Source organism: Lathyrus oleraceus, chromosome 1 (genome assembly GCF_024323335.1).
Source record: "Lathyrus oleraceus cultivar Zhongwan6 chromosome 1, CAAS_Psat_ZW6_1.0, whole genome shotgun sequence".
NCBI classification, from domain to species: domain Eukaryota; kingdom Viridiplantae; phylum Streptophyta; class Magnoliopsida; order Fabales; family Fabaceae; genus Lathyrus; species Lathyrus oleraceus.
The window spans coordinates 179,374,924-179,383,187 of NC_066579.1; positions in this window are offsets into that span (position 1 = coordinate 179,374,924).

Sequence of the window (8,264 nt, forward strand, 5' to 3'; positions counted from 1 at the left end):
CCCAAGTGTTGAAATCTTGACGCGCCTGGGGCACGGTTTTATCTGACGATCTGTTTTGCAGGAACTGTTAGGCATTCTCACTCACTTGCAGGTTGTGATGTGGAAGCTGTTGATGAAACAAATCCCCAGAGAGTTCGCTCAGGAATGAATGTATGAAGGGACGACGAAGTGACGTTGAGGCGTACGACGATCCTTGATGATAATCAAGAAGACTCTTCAAAGTCGAAAGATTTGAAAGTATGTAATTCCCCGTAGAGTTCGATCAGGGACGAGTGCACGAAGGAGGGCGATGAAGAGACGACGAGAGACGTACGACGACCTTTGGAATTAATCAAGAAGACTCTTCAAAGTCGGAAAATTGAAAATTCTGTACATTCCCAGGAGTACGTTCTTGTCGAGCGCGGCGCGACCTTGGAATACAAGATGATGGAGCAGAAAAGGTCCAGAAGAGTCTGGGAATTCTCAAAAGTGGAAAGCTGATACGAGTTTGGGAGGTGGATACCAGGGTTCGACGAGTTGACGGGTGTTTTGTACCAACTTTTCTCATTTCCCAGCGAGATCCCCAAGCAGAGTGGTGAGGACCAAAGCTCCCCAGCAGATCTAAGGTCTGTGGACTTCCCCAGCCGAGTCAAGATGGTTATCCCCGGCAGGTGTAAAACGGTATTTCCTCAGTGGCCAGGCCAGAAGGTTGCTATTCCCCGAGTGGAGCGGGTTCAAAGAAATATATCTCCAGCAGTTCCCCGAGTGGAGCGGGTTTCAATGAAATATATCTCCAGCAGTGTTTATCCTACCAGTGGATTGGACAAGTTCCCGTAGTAGACGGATGTTTGCATCCCCAACTGGGTTGACTCTACCTATGGATTGCATGGGTTGTCCCCAACGGAGTGGCATTTGTTTCCCTAGCAGGGTCAGGATAGTCATCCCCAGCGGGTGTCAAATCAATGTTTCCCCAGTCGCCGGGCCTGGAGGTTGCTGTCTCCCCAGCGGAGCTCTTTGTGAGCATTTCCCCAGTGATGTCGTCAGGTATCTGTGAGGGTTTACCGAAGCAGAGGTGGATGTATATCCCCAGCAAGTCAAAGACCGATGTATCCCCACAGAGTGTTGGTGGTGCTTATCCCCAGCAGGTTCTAGAGCGGATTGGGTGCAAAGGAGGTTCTTCCCCAGCAAGGGTTGCCTTTTCCCAGCAGTAGTGCTATTCCCCAGCAGGGTGGAATCGGAGTATTGACGAGTTTCTCAACGGAGTGTCTCGTGCTCCTCAGAAGAGTCCCTTGAGGGGGATATTTTTTATGCATTCATCATGTAAATAAGCATAGCATATTGCATAAAAAATAATAATAAATCGCGTAGCATTTCCATAATTATGGAGCATTACGCAGAAAAAGATCATGCATCATTGCAAGCATAGAGCTAGTCTCAAGCCGTGGTTACCGTTTGAGAGGTGGTTTTACCAGAAGTAGAGGTGTTACTCCGAGGAGTTTGACCTCATGATTTGATCAAAGGTATTTCCCCAGTAGTGCGATACTGGAGGAGTTTTTCCGTCGGGCAGAGATGGAAAGGTTATGCGATCAGCGCGATTCAAGCCGTGGTTACCGCTTGAAGGTTTGGTTTCATCAAGACGGTGAAGATGGTACTCCGAGGAGTTTAGCATCACAACGTTAGATCAGCAATGTTCCCCAGTAGTGCGATATTGGAGGAAAAGTTTCCGTCGGACAGAGATGGAAATAAAATCAGAGGACGTTAAGCGATCAGCGCGATTCAAGCCGTGGTTACCGCTTGAGGATTGGTTTTATCAGACAGTGAAGGTGTTACTCCGAGGAGTCTAGCATTATGGTTTTAATCAAGGATATTCCCCAGTAGTACGATACTGGAGGGAAATGTTTCCGTCGGACAGAGATGGAAATAAAATCAGAAGACGTTACGCGATCAGCGCGATTTCGGGGTCCAAAAAGAAAAACAAGAAAGAAGATAATCCCCAGCTAAACGCGAAGTGTTTGTCTTCCAGGGTTGAATAGAGAGCAGTCGGCTCAGGGCTTGTCATCCTCAGCATGGGTCGTTGCGGCAATCCGGCCAGTTTCCGATTTCCAGATCGAAGAAGTTCTCAACAGTCAGGACGAAGAACTTGCGGCAATCCGGCCAGTTTCCGATTTCCAGATCGAAGAAGTTTCCGATTTCCAGATCGAAGAGGTTCTCAACAGTCAGGACGAAGAACTTGTGGCAATCCGGCCAGTTTCCGATTTCCAGATCGAAGAAGTTTCCGAGTTCCAGATCGAAGAGGTTCTCAACAGTCAGGACGAAGAACTTGTGGCACTCCGGCCAGTTCCGATTTCCAGATCGAAGAAGCTCACGATGATTAGATCGATGCAGCTTGCGGCAATCCGGCCAGTTTCCCGGTATCCAGACCGAAGTGGTATCCAGACCGAAGTGGTATCCAGACCGAAGAGGTGTTCAGACCAAAGTGGTGTTCAGGCCAAGAAAATGAAAAAAGAAGAGAAAATTCCAGGGTTCAAGAAAATGAAAGAGAAGAGAGAATAATAATCCCGAGCGGATGTGTGGTGTTCAAGCCATGGTTATCCCTGTGTTACCATTTATTTTGGTATCCAGGTCGACGTTGCTGTTTCGGGGTTCAAGCCGAGTTTTCTCCGTACCGGACGGATTTTTCGAGATTGTTCTTCGCCGATTCTGACAGGCGTTGTTAATTATTTTCCCATCAGAGTGCAAATTGTTCGTCTGTTCTTGGTATTCAATCACTCTTCATCCTGATCATCCGAAAGCTGAGGCTATTCGTATCGACAGGTTCACAGTGGATTGAATAGGGGCAGCTGTAACACCTCAAAATTTGCCCTCCTCTCTTGGGACTAAGCTTAACATTGTACATATCATTTTAGGTCATTAGGCATTTCATATTGCATATCATGTGGTTACATTGTGCAAGCCATACTCTCAAGTCTTGATCAGAGGATGAGAAAGTCAAAGTGCAGGCCTAGGGTTTATTGACTGATCATGGGCCATCTGAGGATTGGGCTGTGAATTAGGGTTTCATGATTCTCAATGGATGGTGGTCTTCATCTTGATTGCAATGATACATCATCATCATCATGGTTGGATTTCATCAAGTGTTGAAGCAGATTCTTTGGGATTAGGGTTTTGACCATTGGTCGACCCTAATCAGTTGCATTGGGCCAGTCAGGGCATGGTCAGGAGATGGGGTTTGTGATGGCTATGGGGTGCATTATATGATTATTTTGTGCTTATTAAGGCTAGGGTTTCACCCTTGAGCCATTTCATCAAGAGAATGGGGCTCAGATTGATCTATGCTTGGCAAAATTCATCTGTCAGTTGAAAAAGTCAACTGTGGTCAACTGTACATGATCTGATGGATTTGGAGGTGGAAATGAGTTGGATACACTTCATTCATGTTGGAACAAGTGTTATTTGACATCTCAAAGCTTAAGAATGGAGAAAATCAAGTCAGGACAAAAACTGCCAAAAATAGAAAGTGACTTGTAATGGAAGTTTCCAAAAATGGAAAGTTTTGGACCTCAAGACCACGTGTCCAAGGAAGCTTCAAATGAAAAATTGTTCAACATAAAAGTTGTAGATCTTGTTCTCACCTTTCCAAAATGTCCAAGAACTTGAAAATCCCATGTATGGTTGTCAAGTTGTGGTCCAGTGAATTTCAGAAATGACCCATAATCAGGAGGCCATAACTTCCACATGGATTGTCCAAATTGGTTGTTCTTTATATGCACAAACTCCATTTGACATGTACTTTCATGGTGCATAATTGGATTTCTTCAAAAATGGTCAATGCAAAAAGTCAAATTTCAACTGGACAGTTAAATGAAACAGGGGCAAAATTGTCCAATTTGTGAAATAATTGGAATTTTTGAGTGGGGATTTTTGCAACACTTCACAAATGGCATTTGAAAGTTGTTGGAATCATCATAATATGCCAAAGCCTTATGGTTTGAAAATTGGATTTTGAAATGGATTTGAAAATGAACACATAAGCCATCACATAGTGAAAATGAGAAATACACCTCCAATGAGCATGCAACAAGTGGCAATAGCTCATGACAGGTGTTTAGAAGGTGTATGAGGTGGCAGTGAGCTGTCATGAGCTGGCATATGAAGTTACAATTTTGCCCCTAGCTTGAAAAGGACATTTCACTAATCACTTTGCATTTGGCTAATTGGTGTGATTAAGTAGTGATTAAGCAAGAGTATATATTCTTAATCATCTCTAAATCATAACAGAAAATCACAATTCCAAAAATCAGATCCAAAACCATCCAAATTCATCAAATCTCTCAAGAACACTTCACACCAAAATTCATCAAACTTCCTCAATTCTTGATCAATTTTCGAAATTCTTTTTGTGTTGATCTTCAATCATCCTCTACTCCATCTGTTTTGGAAGTTTGGATCAAGAGGAGCTTCATTCGTGGTTGTTCATTTTGGAGGCATCAATGGTGAATTGAGGTTTTCATGCACTAGGAGCGATTGCAACGGAACTTGAGCACTTCACTCACCTCACACATCATCATGCTCCATCTGTTTTGACACTACAAGCGCAAAGGTCATCGAATCCATCGCTGCCTTCGAAGTAAGGTCAGAAATCGAATTTCGCCATTGCTTGATTGCTTATATGCGTTTGATAGAACATTCAATGTAGAATGCAATGCTAGGTTTAGTTTTGATTATGGATGATTGTGGATTAAGTTATGTTGATTCGAAGCTTGATATGCGAAACTTTAAGTGATCGATCCGGTTTATACAGTTAGATTTAGGTTGATTAGGTTATATATTCATGATCTATACACTGAGACGATTCCAACGCATATCCATTTGCATATTTTGGTGAAGAAATGATTGGAATCATGTTGGAAGGTGATGAATGGTAGTACCGCGCGAAGAAGAAGATAGTTTCTGGATTTTTTTCCAGTTTGATTCGTTAATTGGCAGGGCGATTTTTGAGTGATGTTTCCCGCGGGAGGGGAACCAGTAGTACAGCGCCAGCACATTAAGTTGTGCTGTGCGTTTTGGCCTGTTTCATGTTAATTACGACTATGCCACTGTAAAATTCATTTAAATTATATTAATTCTAAAAATCATTAAAAATTCATAAACACTTTAAAAAATTCATAAAAAATGTTTTAAAAATCAGAAAAATATGTGGATTTTTTTGTTGACTTCCTAATTCCCTGTAGAATTTTGTTGACCTATTTTTGGAAGTTGTGCTTGGTAGAAATTAGGTTTGACCTAGGGTTGTTTCACTTGTGTGCATTTTTGATACATTCTACCATATCCATTGTGAAATCCTCATGCTCTAAAATAAATGCTTGAAAATTTTTGTGATGATTGTGGACTGGCTAATGTTGATTTATATGTAAATTTCATGAATTTTGGATTCCTGGTGTTTGAGTTATGAATTTTGGGACCTAGGTGTGACAATTTGTGTCACACCTCATTATGTCAACTTGCTGGATTTATTTTCATGACCTAGACTTGTTAGAATGATATGAAATTTTGCATGGATGTTCATTAACATGTTAACAAGCTATGTGAATTTTTGTGGAATTTTATGTGGCATTTTAAATTTGATTGCTATTTTTCATCTCTGTTGGTCAAATATGCAAGTCCATGTGGTACATGTTTGTAATTTGGATGTGAAATGCTCATATGGTATTGGATAATCATGAAATTTGGTATGATTGTTGTAGACACATGGTATGACATCCCTGTTTTGGTCTCATTCATTTCTTTATTGTTTTCATTGACTTGTGAATTTTTGAAGTGAATGCATGTGTTGATGTTGTGATTTGGAGCATGTAATTGTGTCTGTTTTTGTTGATTTTCATTGACATGGTTTCCTTTGTCCAATTAAGCTGAAATTTGACATGCTAGACCTTGATTATGTCCTGTTTAGGTGTAATTTATTTGAGATTTTTTGGATTTTTTTTGATATGGATTTGAATGCAATAGTTCTGTTTGGATGTTTGGTGTTCCATTTGAACTAGTTTGACTTGTTTTATGCATAAAATGAACATGATGAATGATATGGACATGGGACTAATTGTGTTGGCTTTTGTTTGACATTAATTTGACTTTGGTTAGAGATTGCTTGCTGTTTAGGAATTTTTCTTGCCTTTGGACCCTAGGCTTGGCCTAGTGGTCTAGTTTCTAACATTTGATTGATTTTTCAGGATGAAAAGGTGCAATGTTTATGGAGAATGATCCAAGTCAATTCAATTGATGTTGTTTGATGTTTGTACACTAACATAACTTTGTTTTGTAGGTTGTGAAGTTTGGGCTTGAGCTCATAGCTTGCCTTTGTTGTGCATTAGTTTGTATAGTCTGACTGATTAATACTTGCTGTTTATTTTTGTCTGTCTGAGTACTAACTGTGTTTGACTGTTTCCAGGTACTTTTAGTTGCTCAGTTCCTTGTGAACTTTTGCTTTGCTTTGCTTAAGCAACTTGCATTGAGGTATAACTTCCTAACTTCATGTAGTCTGGAGACCCGGTCTGTTATTTGACCGGGCAAACTGTCTGAAGTCCTCCTTAAGAGGCGATGATTGTGATTGTTTAATATTGTGCCTAAGCAGGTAAAGTCCTTAATCAAGGCAATTGGTGGAAGGTAGGGATATGCAATCTATCCCCCACTATTCAGTTGAGTCTTCTCCTTGCTCCCATTACATGGTTGTAGCATTGAGATCACAAGCCCAAGATCTCGTGCTGTTGCACAATCGAGTCAGAGTCATTGAGCGTAGAAGGGTCCCTCCATTCTGGACCCACGCTCCCTTGTCTGAAGCTCTCCCTGGTCAGGGATAAGAGCTGTGAGGTCTGATCCTCACTTCACCTTTCATCTGCTTCACCTTAGCCTCGTAATGGCAAGGTTAAGAGCAAACACAGCCTGTACAGATGACTTGCTGAGGCAGTCAAACCTATTGTGTGAGCCCACTTGTTTGGTTATAGTGCGTGCTATGTGGATATCTGTTTGAGATGCTTGTTCTCATTTGATGTATGCTTGAATTATTTGGTATGCTTGTATGCTTGCTTCTTTCCTGGATAGGAGTAGTTTGCTTATGCAAGTAGGATAGAAAACTGAACTTAGGGTAACGATGCATGACAACACTAGGCTCGAGTCCAGCTCCCTAGTAGTGTGTCTTTCCCTGGTTTCTGGCTAGCAATTCAGTCCCTTTCAGGGGAACTACATCGCCCTGATCCTCGTTCCAGACGAGGTATGTAGGCAGGTGGTCGTGCGAGACCACTCCGGGCAACCTTTTTCTTTTTTGCGTGTGTTTACTTGTTATCTGATTGAGTGTTTGGTTCGGATGCCGACGTAAGTCCAGTGATTGGCGGTCGGGCTCCACGTTTGCCGTTTTGTACGTGTTTTGGTTCGGATGCTGACGTAATTCCATCCAGTGGTTGTCGGGCTCCATGTTTGCCACCCTTGCGTGTTTAGTTGTTTTGTGTTGTTTGGCGTGCGTAAGCCGAACTACAGTGGCTCTGATTCTCGTTCCAGACGAGATATGTAGGCATAGGACGCGATGTCCTATCGAGCTCCCTTCTCCTAACCCCACCTGCGTTCCCTGTGTGTGTGTGATGTTTAGTAACCTATTCTTTATTTTAGAACGTGGATCCCGTCGAGTACGACGGACGTGAGGGGTGCTAATACCTTCCCCTTGCGTAACCGACTCCCTTACCCTGTCTCTTTGGTCGCGAGACCATTTCCTTTCCAGGTTTCTCTGAGCGTTTCCTTTCCCTATCTTGGGATAAATAACGCGCAGTGGCGGCTCTGTGTGTGTTTTATTTTTAGCTCGCCGGTTGTTTTTTCGCAGGATGCGACAGTTGCGTTATCGATGTTGAAAGAGAGGAAGTTGTTTGCTAAACTCTCTAAATGTGAGTTTTGGTTGAGTGAAGTAAGTTTTCTTGGACATGTGATTTCGAGTGGTGGTATTTCTGTGGATCCTACGAAGATTGAAGCTGTATCTCAGTGGGAAGCTCCTAAGTCTGTTGTTGAGATTCGAAGTTTCCTTGGTTTGGCTGGTTATTATAGGAAGTTCATTGAAGGATTTTCTAAGTTGTCGTTACCATTGACACAATTGACTAGGAAATGTCAAGCTTTCATTTGGACTTCGCAGTGTGAAGCGAATTTTCAAGAGCTTAAGAGAAGATTGACTACGACTCCTATTTTGATTTTACCGGATCCGTTAGAAACTTTCGTTGTGTATTGTGATGCTTCTTTGTTGGGTTTGGGAG